Source organism: Danio rerio, chromosome 15 (genome assembly GCF_052040795.2).
Source record: "Danio rerio strain M-AB ecotype USA chromosome 15, GRCz13ab, whole genome shotgun sequence".
NCBI lineage: Eukaryota > Metazoa > Chordata > Actinopteri > Cypriniformes > Danionidae > Danio > Danio rerio.
This window is the reverse complement of record NC_141035.1, coordinates 43,157,615-43,172,739: the sequence shown is the minus strand read 5'-3', so window position 1 is coordinate 43,172,739 and position 15,125 is coordinate 43,157,615. Positions and strand designations below refer to the sequence as shown.

General features: G+C 34.3%; 1 long non-coding RNA gene across 5 annotated transcripts in view; it reads right to left on the bottom strand.

Annotated features, from left to right (window-relative positions):
- Nucleotides 1-15,125, bottom strand: part of LOC141377911 (uncharacterized) — a 345,648-nt gene that overhangs the window by 298,015 nt on the left and 32,508 nt on the right. Inside the window, exon 1 of one of the 5 annotated variants that reach the window (XR_015509861.1) lies at nt 8,367-8,501. The exons of the other annotated variants lie outside the window; for them this stretch is intronic. This is a non-coding gene — a long non-coding RNA (uncharacterized LOC141377911). Of the gene's footprint in view, nt 1-8,366; nt 8,502-15,125 lie in introns of those variants that run through there. 5 annotated transcript variants of the gene reach the window in all.

Below are 15,125 nucleotides of genomic sequence, written 5' to 3'. Positions count from 1 at the left end.
AACACATTTTTATACATAGTTTTAATAACTAATCTCTAATAGCTAATTTTTTTTGATGGCATGACGATATATAATATTTTCAACCCAGGGTTATTCTGACTACGTAACCCCTATATACATTTCTGGAGAGCGTCAAATATGTCCCCGGAGCAGTTTATGCTTTTTGAGATCTCAAATTTATCTCGTGAGTGCCATTCGCACCTGCTCTTCTCCTTCCCTAAACCCAACCGATAGTGTTTTCAAAAGCAATCCAGAAAAAGTCTTCGTGGAAGCCTGATTTTTTCTTATTTTACCATATTCTCATCTTGTTATTTACTTGTTTATTTTAATTTCAAATTTTTTTTTTTTGGCTAATTTTTGTCTTAACAACTTTCTAGTACCGTTCTTCGCCAGACTCAAACCCCACCATCGTGATCAGCTCCACGTCACAAGTCCGCCAACGTACGCGGCAAGCCACTGGACAAACTGGTAACAGCTGAAAAGCTGTCCATATCAAGGTAAGCGGTCAGCTAGTAAGCACGAAAAAAAATCGACATCATAGCACCCTGTAGCATTCCTTTCAAAGATGAAATTTAGCCATGCATACCTCTATAGCTACATAATTCACAATCTCCAGTAATGTATATAGGCGGTATGTTTTCAGAACTAGCCTATGTTGAATATTTTACTAGCTATTTTACAAGATACTAGTATTCAGATTAATGTTAGACTTAAAGGATCATAGTAGGCTAATAAGTCTTTGGACAATAGTGGTTGTTCTGTAGCAAATATAAAAATCATATACACACACACACACACACACAAAAATCACTATAATTAAACTGTACAAATAAGGAATTGAAGAATTTTGAAAATATATATAACAGTTTACAAAAGCCTAAATTTACTCAAAATATATTTATTTACTTTATACCACAGACACCAAGTACTAGAATAGTGTGTGTACTCATGTACACGTTAGATGCATGTATGTACACACATTAAAATAATGCTGAAATTTTTTAATGAGTACTTGTTTTCATGTTGTCTATTTAAAATAAGTCATTAGTTTTGGTTTTACTGTATTCAAATTTGCACTGCATGCAGCAGTAAAATTAAAATTTTCAATGTTAAAAGTATCATGAATCCTACACATATTGTACAGTATATGCACAAGAAAAAAAATTAGTGTTGTAATTTAATGAAGGTACACAATTGTTCCCATATAAAAAGGTACCTAAGTGTTGAACAACTTCTTTATTACAATGTCTATGAAAATAAATATATAACTGGATAGGCAAAGTGATTTATGAATAATTTCCATATAAAACAAGAATCATCATTTAAATGTGTTTAAATAAACTTTAAAACATTAATTATTAAGTTATATAATACAATATTATAAAACAACTGGTAAAAAAAACTATAGGAATTGTAAACTAAACATTTAAGGCATTTTTAATAAATATTTGGTAAGCATTTTTGACACTGCCAAAGTACAAAGTGTCTTGTCACTGTGGTGGTACCTTTATGGATCAGATTTGTACCTTTCATAAAGGTAGACTATTGTATCTGCAGGTTTTTAAAACAAAGGTACATTTTGGTTTTTCATGGTACAAATAATGTCCTTAAATGTGCAGTAGGTGGTCTGCACAAGAAATATGTACAGAAGAAAAAAAAATTGTGTTGTAATTTAAGTCATGTCAAAACTCTGATATCTGATTGACAATCCTGCTTAAGATTTTCATTCGACAATCCACAAAACTTCTTTGCATCTAAATGAGGAAGAAAAAATAACTTAATTTTTTTATTTAATTTTACTGAACTGAGTTCAAGCTCGACTCGCATATAGCAAAAGCCCCAGAATGCAAATCACAGACCCATCAAGTAAAACCCTGAAGGCTAATGGGCTTAGCTAAAACGCTCAGACAGATTGAAACCAGTGTCACCCAGCAATGCTAACACTTTACCTCCCAGCACGATAAACCTACCTAACCGCGATGAAAGGCTACGAGCAAGAAGCTAATGCTCTTTTTAGCAGCTGCTAGCAGTGTGAGCTACAATAAAGCCGCTAGCAGGACAGCTGCTTTTGGCTACAGTTCTGGCTCTAGTTGTGTTGTTTACTGTGATGATGAGTGAGCGTGGACTGCGGGTAGTTTAGATCCGAGTGTTTTAGTATCAGTACAGCCACAAAAGGGTTGGCTAGGAATTAAATGTAGTGTCGATTAAGAAGGCCAGTGGTCAGAGCACATGGCCGCTAGCCAGACTGAGCATGTGTGCCTGTGAACTCACTACAGCGTGGCGGACGCTAAACTGGGCCAGTTTCCAACACAAGGCTGGAAATCCGTGTTCAAACACCTCTCTGTTCATACCACTGCCAATGAAAGCTAAATTGAATAAAATTAAGAAAAAAAATGGTCACACTTTAGAATAATGACCCATTAGTTAATATTGTTAACTTTACGTCAGAATAATTTTGTATACCATTAATTAATTAATTGTAATTCAACTTACTTATGCATTATTAAAATCCAAGGTTGTGTTTTTTTAACATTAGTCAATGCACTAACATGAACAAACGTTATTTCACTTAACATGAACTAGCATTAACAAACATTTACAAATACAGTAATAAATATATTACTAATATTTTGTTTATATTAGTAAATGCATTAACTAACAATGAAATATTATTTTAAAGTGTTACCAATAAAATATAACATTTGAAAATGCAAATAAAATATTATGAAGATCAAATTATTAAAACTAATATTAAATTAAAAATTAATATTATTTAAAATATATTAAATAAATACATTTTCCCAAAGATGGGTTGCGGCTGGAAGGGCATCAGCTGCGTAAAAACGTGTTGGGTCAGTTGGCGATTCATTCCACTGTGGCGACCCCAGATTAATAAAGGGACTAAGCCGACAAAAAAATGAATGAATGAATAAATAAACAAATACAGTAAAAACGAATAGACATTACAAACACAACTACAAGAGAAACTGAATATATGAAAATAAAAGCTCAATTAAATTATTGCTAATTATAATCAAACAAATGTTTCTAAAATAAGACTTAAAAATTGCTTGAGGGGGTGGTCCACTACGATATCATATTTTAAACTTCAGTTGATGTGTAATGTAGCTGTGTGAACAGCTATCTCTAAATGTAATATGCTCAAAGTTCAATGCAAAGGAAGACACTGGCTTCCAGAGAGTTGATACATCAGGGGTAGTGAGATCACAAGCGGTTCAGGTTACATGCATTCATAACGCGCATACACCATGCAGCGAAGGGGTGTGGCCAGAAGTGCTGTAATGTTTAAGCAGAGAAAGCTAAAATGTCATCCAAACGCTGTTGTTTCCACAGAGCTTCTTCTGTTTTTGTATTTGGGCTTCCAAATATATATATATATATATATATATATATATATATATATATATATATATATATATATATATATATATATATATATAGCTAGCATTTAACAAAGGACAGCTTTTAGAATCTCTCCCAGTTTACTGCTGGATTCGGTTAAAACTCCTCTAACCGACGAAGCTGTGGATTGTGAGCCACAATCTGTAAGTATTTTTATTTGTTAATATTGATTATTGCATGCACAGTTTTTTAGCGTTAACAATATGTTGTAGCAAGGACGTAAACAAGGATAAAACGCAAACCAACTGGAAATGCTGTTTCTTTTAGCTCACCAATCAGAGCAAGCACATAATGTTAGCTGACCAATCAGGAACTAGGAAATATGACAGTTGTTTTCATATTAGCGGAGTAGTATATATTGAAAGTAAGATGTATGAAATAGGTGATATTCTAAAAGTGAAGCATGAGAACACATTACTTTGCATTTTATAAACACAACCAAGCACTAAAAATACACTCAGAACCACCCCTTTAAAATATATATGCTGTATATTATTAATTTGGATTATTTATTTAAAAATAAACTGTACAAAGTTAATGATTTTAGTATTCTAATTTTACTTTATTTAGACAAAACATAAAAAAGTACTTTTTTTTTCAAAATATTGAAAATAAAAAAGTCACTTACACAAAAGACTGCAAAAGATTTTTAGATGTACTTTTTTAAAAAATGTAATACTAATTAAATATGTGCTTTACCAAAAACATCACCAAAAATCTAAAATAAAACTAGAAATGTAAACAAAAGACATTTAACCGTTTACAGAAAATTTAAATTACCAAAAGTGAAATTTAAACAAAAGACAAAAAAAAAAAATATATATATATATATATATATATATATATATATATATATATATATATATATATATATATATATATATATATATATATATATATATAAACCATGTTGTTATAACTTAATGGTTTCTGTTGTCTCGCTGTGCGTCCTGACCATTCGCTTGTTTTTGACTAGACATTGGATTACCTTCACTCCTGTTTGTCCCTGTTCTTAACTGACTATTCTTTATTAAGGTGCACTCCTTGAAAAATTCTTTGGCCCATGCTAAGCAATTAAAATAATAATGATAGCCTATGGATAAAAGGTCGACCAGGTGGTTACGATGCCTGTTAAAATAAACTGTACATGGATCCCCAACTCCATTGTCAGCACCTTTCCGTTACAGTTATGGTGCAGAAAATAAAAGACACACTTTTTTCAGAAATGTTTATCTGACAAAATGCATAAAAAATTAACAGAAAATATGCTAATGAAATCAAAAATATAATCTTGTCTGATCCACTATAATACATTTTAGAAAGTATCGAGCATAAACATTTAATTTTGCACATCAATTTAAAAACAAGGCCTATTTCTCTTAAGTAAATACTCTAAAATGACTTCAATTTCTGGTAATTTAACTAATTATAATAAGTCAATCAGGTTTCAACATTGCCTGATTCAAGTCTCAACACTGCCAATCAGGTCTCAACAAAAGATATACCAGAGTTAAACAACTTATTTTTGTCAACTTGCATCAGTCAAACACACTAAAAGTATTAAGGCAGCAAGTGTATTTTGCTTTACAGTGTCTCCTCAAGACGATAGCACCAAAAATAAACATGCCTTAGTATTTTCACTCTAACACAAGGCTGTAAATCCGTGTTCAAACACCTGGGTGTGAAATGCAACACTGCTGCGGGCCGACAGACAGAAAAAGAGTGGAAAAAAGGATCAACTCGCTCTGCGCTTCATGTCTAATGCAAGCTATTTACCTCACTTTCACAGTCTGCTCACATTTACACCATCAGCTTCCGTCTCTTACATGCATTAGTACAGGAGTGCATGATACTAATAATGATTTCATTTGCAGAGCAGGCGAGAATGAGTTGTATTGTGCAAAATATTTATGCAGACGCGCCCAGATTCAGCTTTTCGCATTCACTCGCTTATGTTCATGCCACTGCCAATGAATTAACCAAGCTAAATTCTTTATTAAAGCTGCTGAACCGTTATCAATGCAAATGTGACACAGCGATCAGGCTCTGTCTCTGTCTCTCTGCCAGAGGGAATATAAGGTCATTACGGCTCTAATTTAAATCTAAAATAGCGGCAGACAGCAGAACGCGTGTGTGAGGAGAATCACAAGAACAATATGAGGATTGCAGAGCCGGTCAACAGCGACAAACAAACTCTGATGCCTTTATGTATTGCAAATCATTCAACTTTGTCTTCTTTTCCTCCCCTCACTAGTGTCACACTTTTGTCTGAACCACTTTATGGATTTTATGGTAACAATTGGGCCTCTAGGACAGAACGACACTGGCAGACTGAGATATATAGAATGAGTGAGAAGAGCTATTTCAAGCTAATATATTCAGAGGGTTTTTTTTACCTTTTTTTTAAGAATTAGTCATTTAACATGTGCCATTTAAAACAGCTTCATACACATTTTAATTGATTAATAATAATAATGTATTTAGGGGAAGCATGGTGGCTCAGTGATCAGCACTGTCACCTCTCAGCAAGAAGGTCTCTGATTGCATTCCTGGCTGGGTCAGTTGGCATTTCCACTGTGTGGAGTTTGCATGTTCGCCCTTGTTGGAGTGGGTTTCCTTCGGGTTCTCCGGTTTCCCTCACAGTCCAAAGACATGCGCTATAGGTGAATTGATGAACTAAACTGGCCGTAGTGTATGAGTGTGTGTGTGTTTGTGTGTGTGTGTGTGTGTGTGTGTGTGTGTGTGTGTGTGTGTGTGTGTGTGTGTGTATGCAAGAGTGTATAAGTGCTGGGTACTGGGTTGCAGCTGGCATGTGCCGTGTAAAACATGTACTGGAATAGTTGGCGGTTCATTCCGCTGCGGTGACCCCTAATAAATAAGGGACTAAGCAGAAGGAAAATGAATGAATGAATGAATGAATGAATGAATGAATGAATGAATGAATTTTGGATTTGTTAACATTTTAGATTTTAGAAGTTATACTATTGAATGTATTCATTATTACTTCTTGTATAAATAATACAAATAATTGTGTACATTTACTTATATAATTTACATGTAATTACAAAAAAACTAAAAATATATGTTTATAATGAAATTACTAAAATTACTAAAAAAAAAATCTAAAGATTAAAATATTTAAAAATATATTAAAACTAAAATACTTTACAAACACATCATTGTATAAGAAAATTGAACACATTAAAATAAAAGCTAATTTAAATGATAACTAATAATGATCAAATAAATATTTGTAAATCTCCAAATGGCAAAATGAACATTTGTTTATGTTGTCGGTTAAAAATTTAATTTGCAAAGAGTTATTCAATTTTTGTGTTCTAGTTTTACAAAATTTAGAAAAAAAATTATGGACTATGAATAATATCTATAAAATTAATTATTATTAAAGTATGCTTCTTTCAATCCCATTCATTCATTCATTCATTTTTCTTCGGCTTAGTCTTTTTATTCATCAGGGGTCGCCACAGCTGAATGAACCACCAACTAATACAGTTGCAGTCAGAATAATTAAACCCCCTCTAAAGTTTTTTCTTTTTAAAAATTTCGCAAATTATGTTTATTAGAGCAAGTAAATTTTCACAGTATGTCTGATAATATTTTTTCTTCTGGAGAAAGTCTTTTGTTTTATTTCAGCTATAAAAGCAGTTTAAAATTTTTTAAAAACCATTTTGAGTTCAAAATTATTAGCCCATTTAAGCTGTTTTTTCGATAATCTACAGAACAAACCATCATTATACAATAACTTGCCTAATTATATCCTGCCTAGTTAAGCCTTTAAATGTCACTTTAAGCTGTATAGAAGTGTCTTGAAAAAAATCTAGTCAAATATTATTTACTGTCATCATGACAAAGATAAAATAAAGAAGTTATTATATTTAGATTACTTATTTAAACGATCATGTTTAAAAATGTGATGAAAAAATCTTCTCTCCGTTAAACAGAAATTGGGGGGGAAAAATAAACAGGAGGCTAATAAGCCAAGGGGGCTAATAATTCTGTCCTCAACTGTATGTCTTTGGACTGTGCAGAAGACCAAAGCACCTGGACAAAACCCAGGGAAACAGGAAAAACATGCAAACTACACACAGAATTGCCAAGTGACCCAGCCGAGACTCAAACCAGTGACCTTTTTTTCTGTGTTTATGTATTTATTGTGTGGTTTGACGGTCAGTGTTTGTTTGAAGCAGAATAACGTAAAACAGCAGTCCAAACTTTCTCGCGGAGGGCCGGTGTCCTGCTGAGTTTAACTTCAACTTGCTTTAACACACCTTCCGTGATGTTTCTAGTATATCTAGCAAGAGCTTGAGGTGTGTTTAATTAGGGTTTGAGCTAAACTCTCCAGGACACTGTCCCTCTAGAACTGAATGTGGACACTCCTGATGTAAGACTGTACTGTAGACTTTGCTCCGGTTGACACTGATAAACTAGAGAAGCTAAACATTCATTTATTTTCCCTTTTATTCACAGGGGTTGCCACAGCGGAATGAACTGCCAACTTATCCAGCACTGGGAAACACCCAAACACACTCATGCACTACCGCTAATTTAGTTTATTCAATTAACCTACAGCGCATGTCTGAAAAAAAAAAATGGAGCACCTGGAGGAAACCCACGCCAACACGAGGAGAACATGCAAACTCCACACAGAAATGCCAACTGACCCAGCCGGGACTCAAACCAACGACCTTCGTGCTGTAAGGCAACAGTGCTAACCACTGAGCCACCGTCTGGCCCTAAAACAGCAAATTTTAAAATAGTATTGAAATTAAAACAAATTTACAAATGCAAAACTAGAATAACCTTGGTCAGCACCACTACAACCCTAAAATAGACAATTCCACAAAAGCAGATGGCCTACAAGACCTCCAACATTCACTGACACATTTTGCATGAAGATTTATGTGAAAAAGCACCTGCGAGACCTTAAAATGCTGCAACTGTAGAGTGAGATATGAAGCCAGCTCCACTCTGTTTAGTAGTCCAGAAGTTTCTCTCTCACACACACACACAGATCATGCTGTGGACTTGACACTCTTTGATGGAAGTTCGGCTCAGAGCTGCAGAGGAACAGTAAGAGTGTCTGAGAAAGCAGAAACAGAAAGCAGAGATTTCCACTCTCCATCACACAAAGAAAAGAAAAAACCCACACAACACTTCTGTATTACTGCATCACTTCTACAGCAGCCTTTCTCAAGCTAACAGGGTACAAACTACACTTGTCACTATACTAAATTTGACAGTAGTGTGTGTGTGTGTGGTATATATAATCCAAAGCACAGAATGCAATTGAACAAAAACTGCTTTGATATGAATCTCTTAAAAGGGCACATATTTGGCTCCTTTTTCAAGATTTGTTATAAGTGTTTTGTGTCTCCATAATGTGCCTGTAACGTTTCAGCTTAAAAATACCCATCAGTTTATGTATCATATCTTTTTAAATCTAGGAAATTTGAGCTGTTACATTGCAGCTGTTTTCAATGTAAACGAGCTGGTTCTCCCCACATGCAGAGTCAGAGTCACAGAGATCTGTCTGATGCCTGTAGCCTTCACGTAGATAAACAGCAGAGTGACAGACAAGAATGAAGCAGACCTTACTACAGTATAACCTTGCCCTAGTGTTATTTGATTTTGTTGTCAAGTTAATTCAAGCCTTTCTGCAATGATGAGTCACACACAATGTCCTTATAAAGCCGGGATTAAAGCATCTTTTTATAATTGTACTGACATTATGCAACTGTGGTGATTAATTACAGAGCGATTTTACTGTACTTATTACAAACATGCACTGTTTTGAAAACATTTTAAACTTGTAAAACTCATTCCTGAGGTGCAGATGATCACAGAGAGCTGAACATATATTTTAATCGCGGTTGCTTTGCGCAGTCCTGTCTTGTGGATATGATTATACACGTTATTATGGAGACATGTTAATATACAGCTGTCAATCAATTTGGTGGGCGGGGAAACCTGTCACGTTGCGGTGCGCCTCAAAATGGCTATTTTAACATCAGGAAATTAAATTTAAAAAAAGAGACTTGAGGAGTTTCAATTACCCCAATATGACTGTGGACACACTACACCTGCACGCAGTTCTGTCAAAACAGCTTACAAAAGTTGATTTTTATCATAGGGGCCCTTTAAAGTTCTGTTATTAATGTGAAATTTATTAATTGTTTATTATTTGTAACAAGGTTAATGTTATTTCTTCTTATATATTAGCGTTTGTTATAAGTAAAATGACCTAACAACCAATTAATGTTCAGATTAATTGATATATCATTGCTGATCTTCATACTGATTCAAAACATGTTTGTTGAATGTTGCAAAATTAACAAATATTTTTGTTTCACTAAGATATTAGTGTCTGTTAAGAGGATAAATCAGTGCTTATTATAGTATAGAATATTTATTTCATTTATTCTGTCTGCTAAATGAGGAAATATTTATAACATTGAAATTTAATTTAACTTCATTTACAAAAAATAAAGTTGCATTAAACTAAAATGATAATAATAAACAAATTGATGAAAAAAAAAAAAAAAAATCAACCAAATTTACAAGGATTTGAGTTTACATATTTTTAATTTTTAGTTTAAGTTTTAGCAATTTTTTTGTTGCTATTTTTATTTATTCAATTAGCTTTTTTTTTTTTTAGGTTTCAACTATTTTATTTGTATCATACTTTTTTATTTTACAGTTATTTCAGTACATCAAGTTTAACAAAATATGAATAAGCATTTTCTGCCTTATTTATTGGCCATTTCTTGTGATTGATTGATTGATTGATTGATTGATTGATTGATTGATTGATTGATTGATTGATTGATTGATTGATTGATTGATTGATTGATTGATTGAAAAAAGTAAAAAAATATATATATTTAAAAATTTTTAAAACTATTAAGCTAGTTTAAAGATTGACAACTAACATTATTATTATTATTACTATTATTTAATGTTTTGTTATTAAAATGGTTTTATTAAATATCCCTACTAGCAAATGTTACTTTAAATGTACAGTATTTTTAAATTGGTTGTGAAACGTACAGAATCTTCTTATAATATATTGAAATGTGATTTCCACTGGCAAATTAATTAAAGCAACTGCACGCAGACATTCAAGAATGCCTAAAATAGAGTAAATATTGTGCATTCACTAATTACTCCAATAATAAAGAACAAAAGGAATAAATTAAGAGCAATCAGTGCTCGTCTCTTCATTGCAAATAATGTTGTTTGATTTATATAATATTTATCAACATAACAGACACTGGCAGGTCTATCAAGCAGCAAAGCCTATCGCACAGATCCCATATTTTGACACAAATCCAACTATTTTTTTCGTCCAGCCTGTTTACATTCACTTAAGACAAAATGTTTACATTGATGCTTCGCCAAGATGGGCATTTTGGCCAAGAAACCAATTCATAAACAGGCACATTAGCCTGCTTTACACTTTAAAATGAAGTGATGTCACTGCAGGCCTCACAGCATGTGTTCTGCGCGGTCAAACACCAAAAATGTACTGTATACTTAAAGTATAAAGTAGTAGTTCTTCAGTTTAGAAGGACATTTGTATTTTGCCAACATGGTGGCTCAGAGGTTAGTACTGCTGCCTCGCAGCAAAAAGGTCACTGGTTCGAGTTCTGCCTGGATCAGTGTGTGGAGTTTGCATGTTCTCCTCTTGTTCACGTGGGTTTCCTCCAGGTGCTCTGGTTACCCCTACAGCCCAAAGACATGCGGTATAGTTGAATTGGGGAAACAAACATTGGCCGTAGTGTAGGAGTGCGTGTGTGAATGCAAGAGTGTATGGGTGTTTCCCAGTACTGGGTTGCGGACGCAAGGGTGTCTGCTGCATAAAACATATGCCAGAATAGTTAATGGTTCATTCCGCCGTGCCGACCTTTGATAAAGAAAGGGACTAAGCCGAAGGAAAATGAATGAATGAACATACATCAACTCTGAAATCTGAACTTAGCAGATGTTAAGCTACACTCTCAATCTACATTGTAAAAAGCGCTGTATAAATAAACATACATGAATATTAAAGGTGTTAAATAAATTGTAAAGCTAATTGTAGGTTAATTGTTAAGACTAATGTTGGGTCAAATATTGACACTCAACGTTAGTTAAAAAATAGTTCATTTTAAATTGCTTTAACAAAATAAATGTCTTTGTCCATATTTGACCCAACATTGGGTTAAAACAACCCAGCATATTTATAGTGAGTTAAAATGTTCTCTGATATCTATATAGTAAGTATTTCGCTTAAGTGCGTTAAAAAATTGCAGAAAAGGTATTCCATAAAATACTCCTCAAGTACGAAACGTCCATATTAACCATATTTGGAATGGTCATGAATATTAATGAGCTCTCACACACACACACCTCTAATATAAACTCAGAGTAACATTAACCTATTTGCTTACAAGATCTGTTGTTAATAAAGGCTACATTATAATTAAACCAAAACTTTAAACACAGCTTAAAATCAACCTCTGCACAAAGAGATGCTGTTTAATAAGCTGCATTTATTTCACTCCGAATACAACCGTACATGATTCAGCAGTCTACATGTGTTTGTTAAAACATAAGTATCCAAACAGGATACATTAACAAAAGATACAATTTAAAACAGTATCTTATACCTATTTGGGGTGGCGCTGAATAAATGTTTAAATAAATACATTTTGCATCAGTCTTTTGTGTTCTGATTGGCCTTTTGTCCGGGGTTTTATACTCATGGAATTATCATGAAAATGAGGAAACAATGGTGTCTGAGGCTCACAATATGCCCATTTCCATATACTGATCTCTTAGTATTCAACTATGCCTAGATATACCCAGTATTATTTTATAGGGCACCTTTGATGTTTACACTTGAAATAAGTGGAAATATAGCAGTGTAAGAAAAAAATGTCTTCATATTCATGATGCAATAAACAAAAAAAGGTCTCCTATATGTCTCATCAAAATTGAAGTCAATGGTCTCTATTTTAACAATCTAGGCACAAAGACTAAAGCACATTAAGGGTGTGTCTGAATCCACTTTTGCTATTTTAAAGATGGGAAGATACGGTTTGCAGCCTGGCGCTGGTCTAACAGGGTTGTGCATATTCTCTTAATGAATTATGGGTGTGTTTAAAGCATAACGTGTGTTAAACCAATCAAAATCCCATCTCCCATTCCCTTTAAGAGTCAGTTGCGTCACACAATGGCGCATTTGTCATGTACATGGCGCACTTTGTAAGTGGAAAATTGAACGCTTCACTTGCGAGAAAACAGTTAAACAGACCATCTGCAGCGTGAGGACAAATAATGAGCCTCCTCCATTCGGCGCTTTACTTTCTCTTTACTCCTTTACATCTGCGGATAAGCGGTGTTGTACTCACTCCATTGACTCCACATATTATAAAAATAATAATTTTATTTGTGAGGTTTTAAATGACAAAATAAAGGAAAATGAAACTGAAGACATCTGTTAGCCTACAAATTTTATTTTGTTTGTTAAGCACAAAGATTTGTTCCAGAGATATTTCTAAATAATAAATGAACAATAATATAGTAGTGTGATCAAAAAACTGAGTTACATTCAGACACGTCCTATTCTTATGCCCCATATGGTGATGTATACGTTTCCAAAACCCAACAGGTGGACAAATCTAAACTTTTTTATTAAAACAAATATAAATATGCATATAATAAATAACGTTGTAGCTAATAATAATAATAAGAAGAAGAATAGCAACAACAACATACAAATGCAAATTGTCATGAATAAACTCAAAACAGTCCCCTAAGATGAGGCATGGAGGTACTGTTTTTTTTAAATATTTATGAAAATAAACAATTTTGTAACATTTTAACCCTTTATTTTTTTTTCATATGTAAAGATATCTGAGAATTGCTGTACATCCTGTGTGTATTAAGCAATTTGTAACCGTTTGAAACCACATAGTTGCATAACTAACACTGCACTGGACTTTAGAGCAGCTTTTAGTTGGTCAATGTCGCAGTATATTTCAGTTCTTTAAAATAGCAAAGCGCCAACGATGCGCCTTAACCCACCTCCTTTTTAGACCGGATCACCCATGAGACCACAAAGTAGCGCAAATGGATTTGCTATTTAAACAACGTGGCACAAAACGTGCAAACTAGGGTTGTACTGGTCTCAAAACGGCAACAAATCACGCTCCTCACATGTTGCGCCTTACTGCACCGGGTATATCAACCCTTTTCACATTTCCAGTTTTCTCAGTATAGTGGAAGTAGTCATAGTTGGGTACGCTTAGGGTAAAATTAATATAGTTCAACAAATATTGTTATTTGCTGAATTAATAAAAGAATGGTGTTCTCAAGATTTTCAAAAAAAAAAAGGACAAAAATAGCGTGAGACTGATAATGGCAGATAGAAGACGCTGCATTAAAAACACCTCGCATAAGCAGTCATTAAATTTTTAGTAGCAAAGATATAATACGTACGTAAATACATATAAATGTTCATGCAGTTTAAAATCAAATCTAAATATTAAAAACTTTCAAGGATTAAAGATGCTGATGACCATTAAACAGTTTTGTGAAATGGGTCTAATATACTACTACTATAAGGGGGCGCAGCAGTGGCGCAGAAGGTAGTGCTGTTGCATCACAGCAAGAAGGTCGCTGGTTTGAGCCTCGGCTTAGTTGGCATTTCTGTGTGGAGTTTGCATGTTCTCCCTGCATTTGCGTGGGTTTCCTCCGGGTGCTCCGGTTTCCCCCACAGTCCAAAGACATGCAGTACAGGGGAATTGGGTAGGCTAAATTGTCCGTAGTGAATGAGTGTGTGTGTGTGATTGTGGCTGGAAGGGCATCCGCTGCATAAAAACTTGCTGGATAAGTTGGCAGTTCATTCCATTGTGGCGACCCCGCATTAATAAAGGGACTAAGCTGACAAGAAAATGAATGAATGAATGCTACTATCAGTTTGGTTACACTCCTGATATTATTGTACTCCTGATAATCTGTTTGGAGATAAATGCAGCAAAGTGTACTGGCATCAAGTACTGGCAGTTTTCACATCCATAATACAAAACACATCACTTTCACGCAAACTCACAGGTGATTTTAAAGCAGCGCAGGTTACGCAGTCAGACACACACGCGGCAAGACAGATCAGGTGTAATAAAAGAACGGAAACGGGGGCGGATGAACAGCCTGAAACACAAAGACAGAGGTGTTCACTGCTAATCCTCTGTGTGAAGCAAAGAGCAGAGGCGATGAGCAATCCTGCAGTCCGTCAGCACAGCACAACCATTTATCTGCAGGCAAGAGTGTGTGTGACTGCGCGTGTGTGTGTGTGTGTGAGAACAACGTGTGCCTAAATTAGTTGGATGTTCAGTCACGTCTGTTCCCACGCAGCAGACTCGGCACCCTGTCGATCACCAATGACAGGTACACGTGTGCAGCTCACGCACCAAGCATAAACACACTCATTTGTTTTTGTGAATTGTGGGGACATTACATAGGATTCCATTGTTTTTATACAGTACAAATATACTGTGTGATATATAAGATTTGAGAAATGAGAACATCAATGTCCTAATATTTCACTGCCTTCTTGTAATACCAATGACATTTTACATATTTGTGTTCTGATGTGTCACAAAAACACATAATGTACACACACACTTACAGATACACAT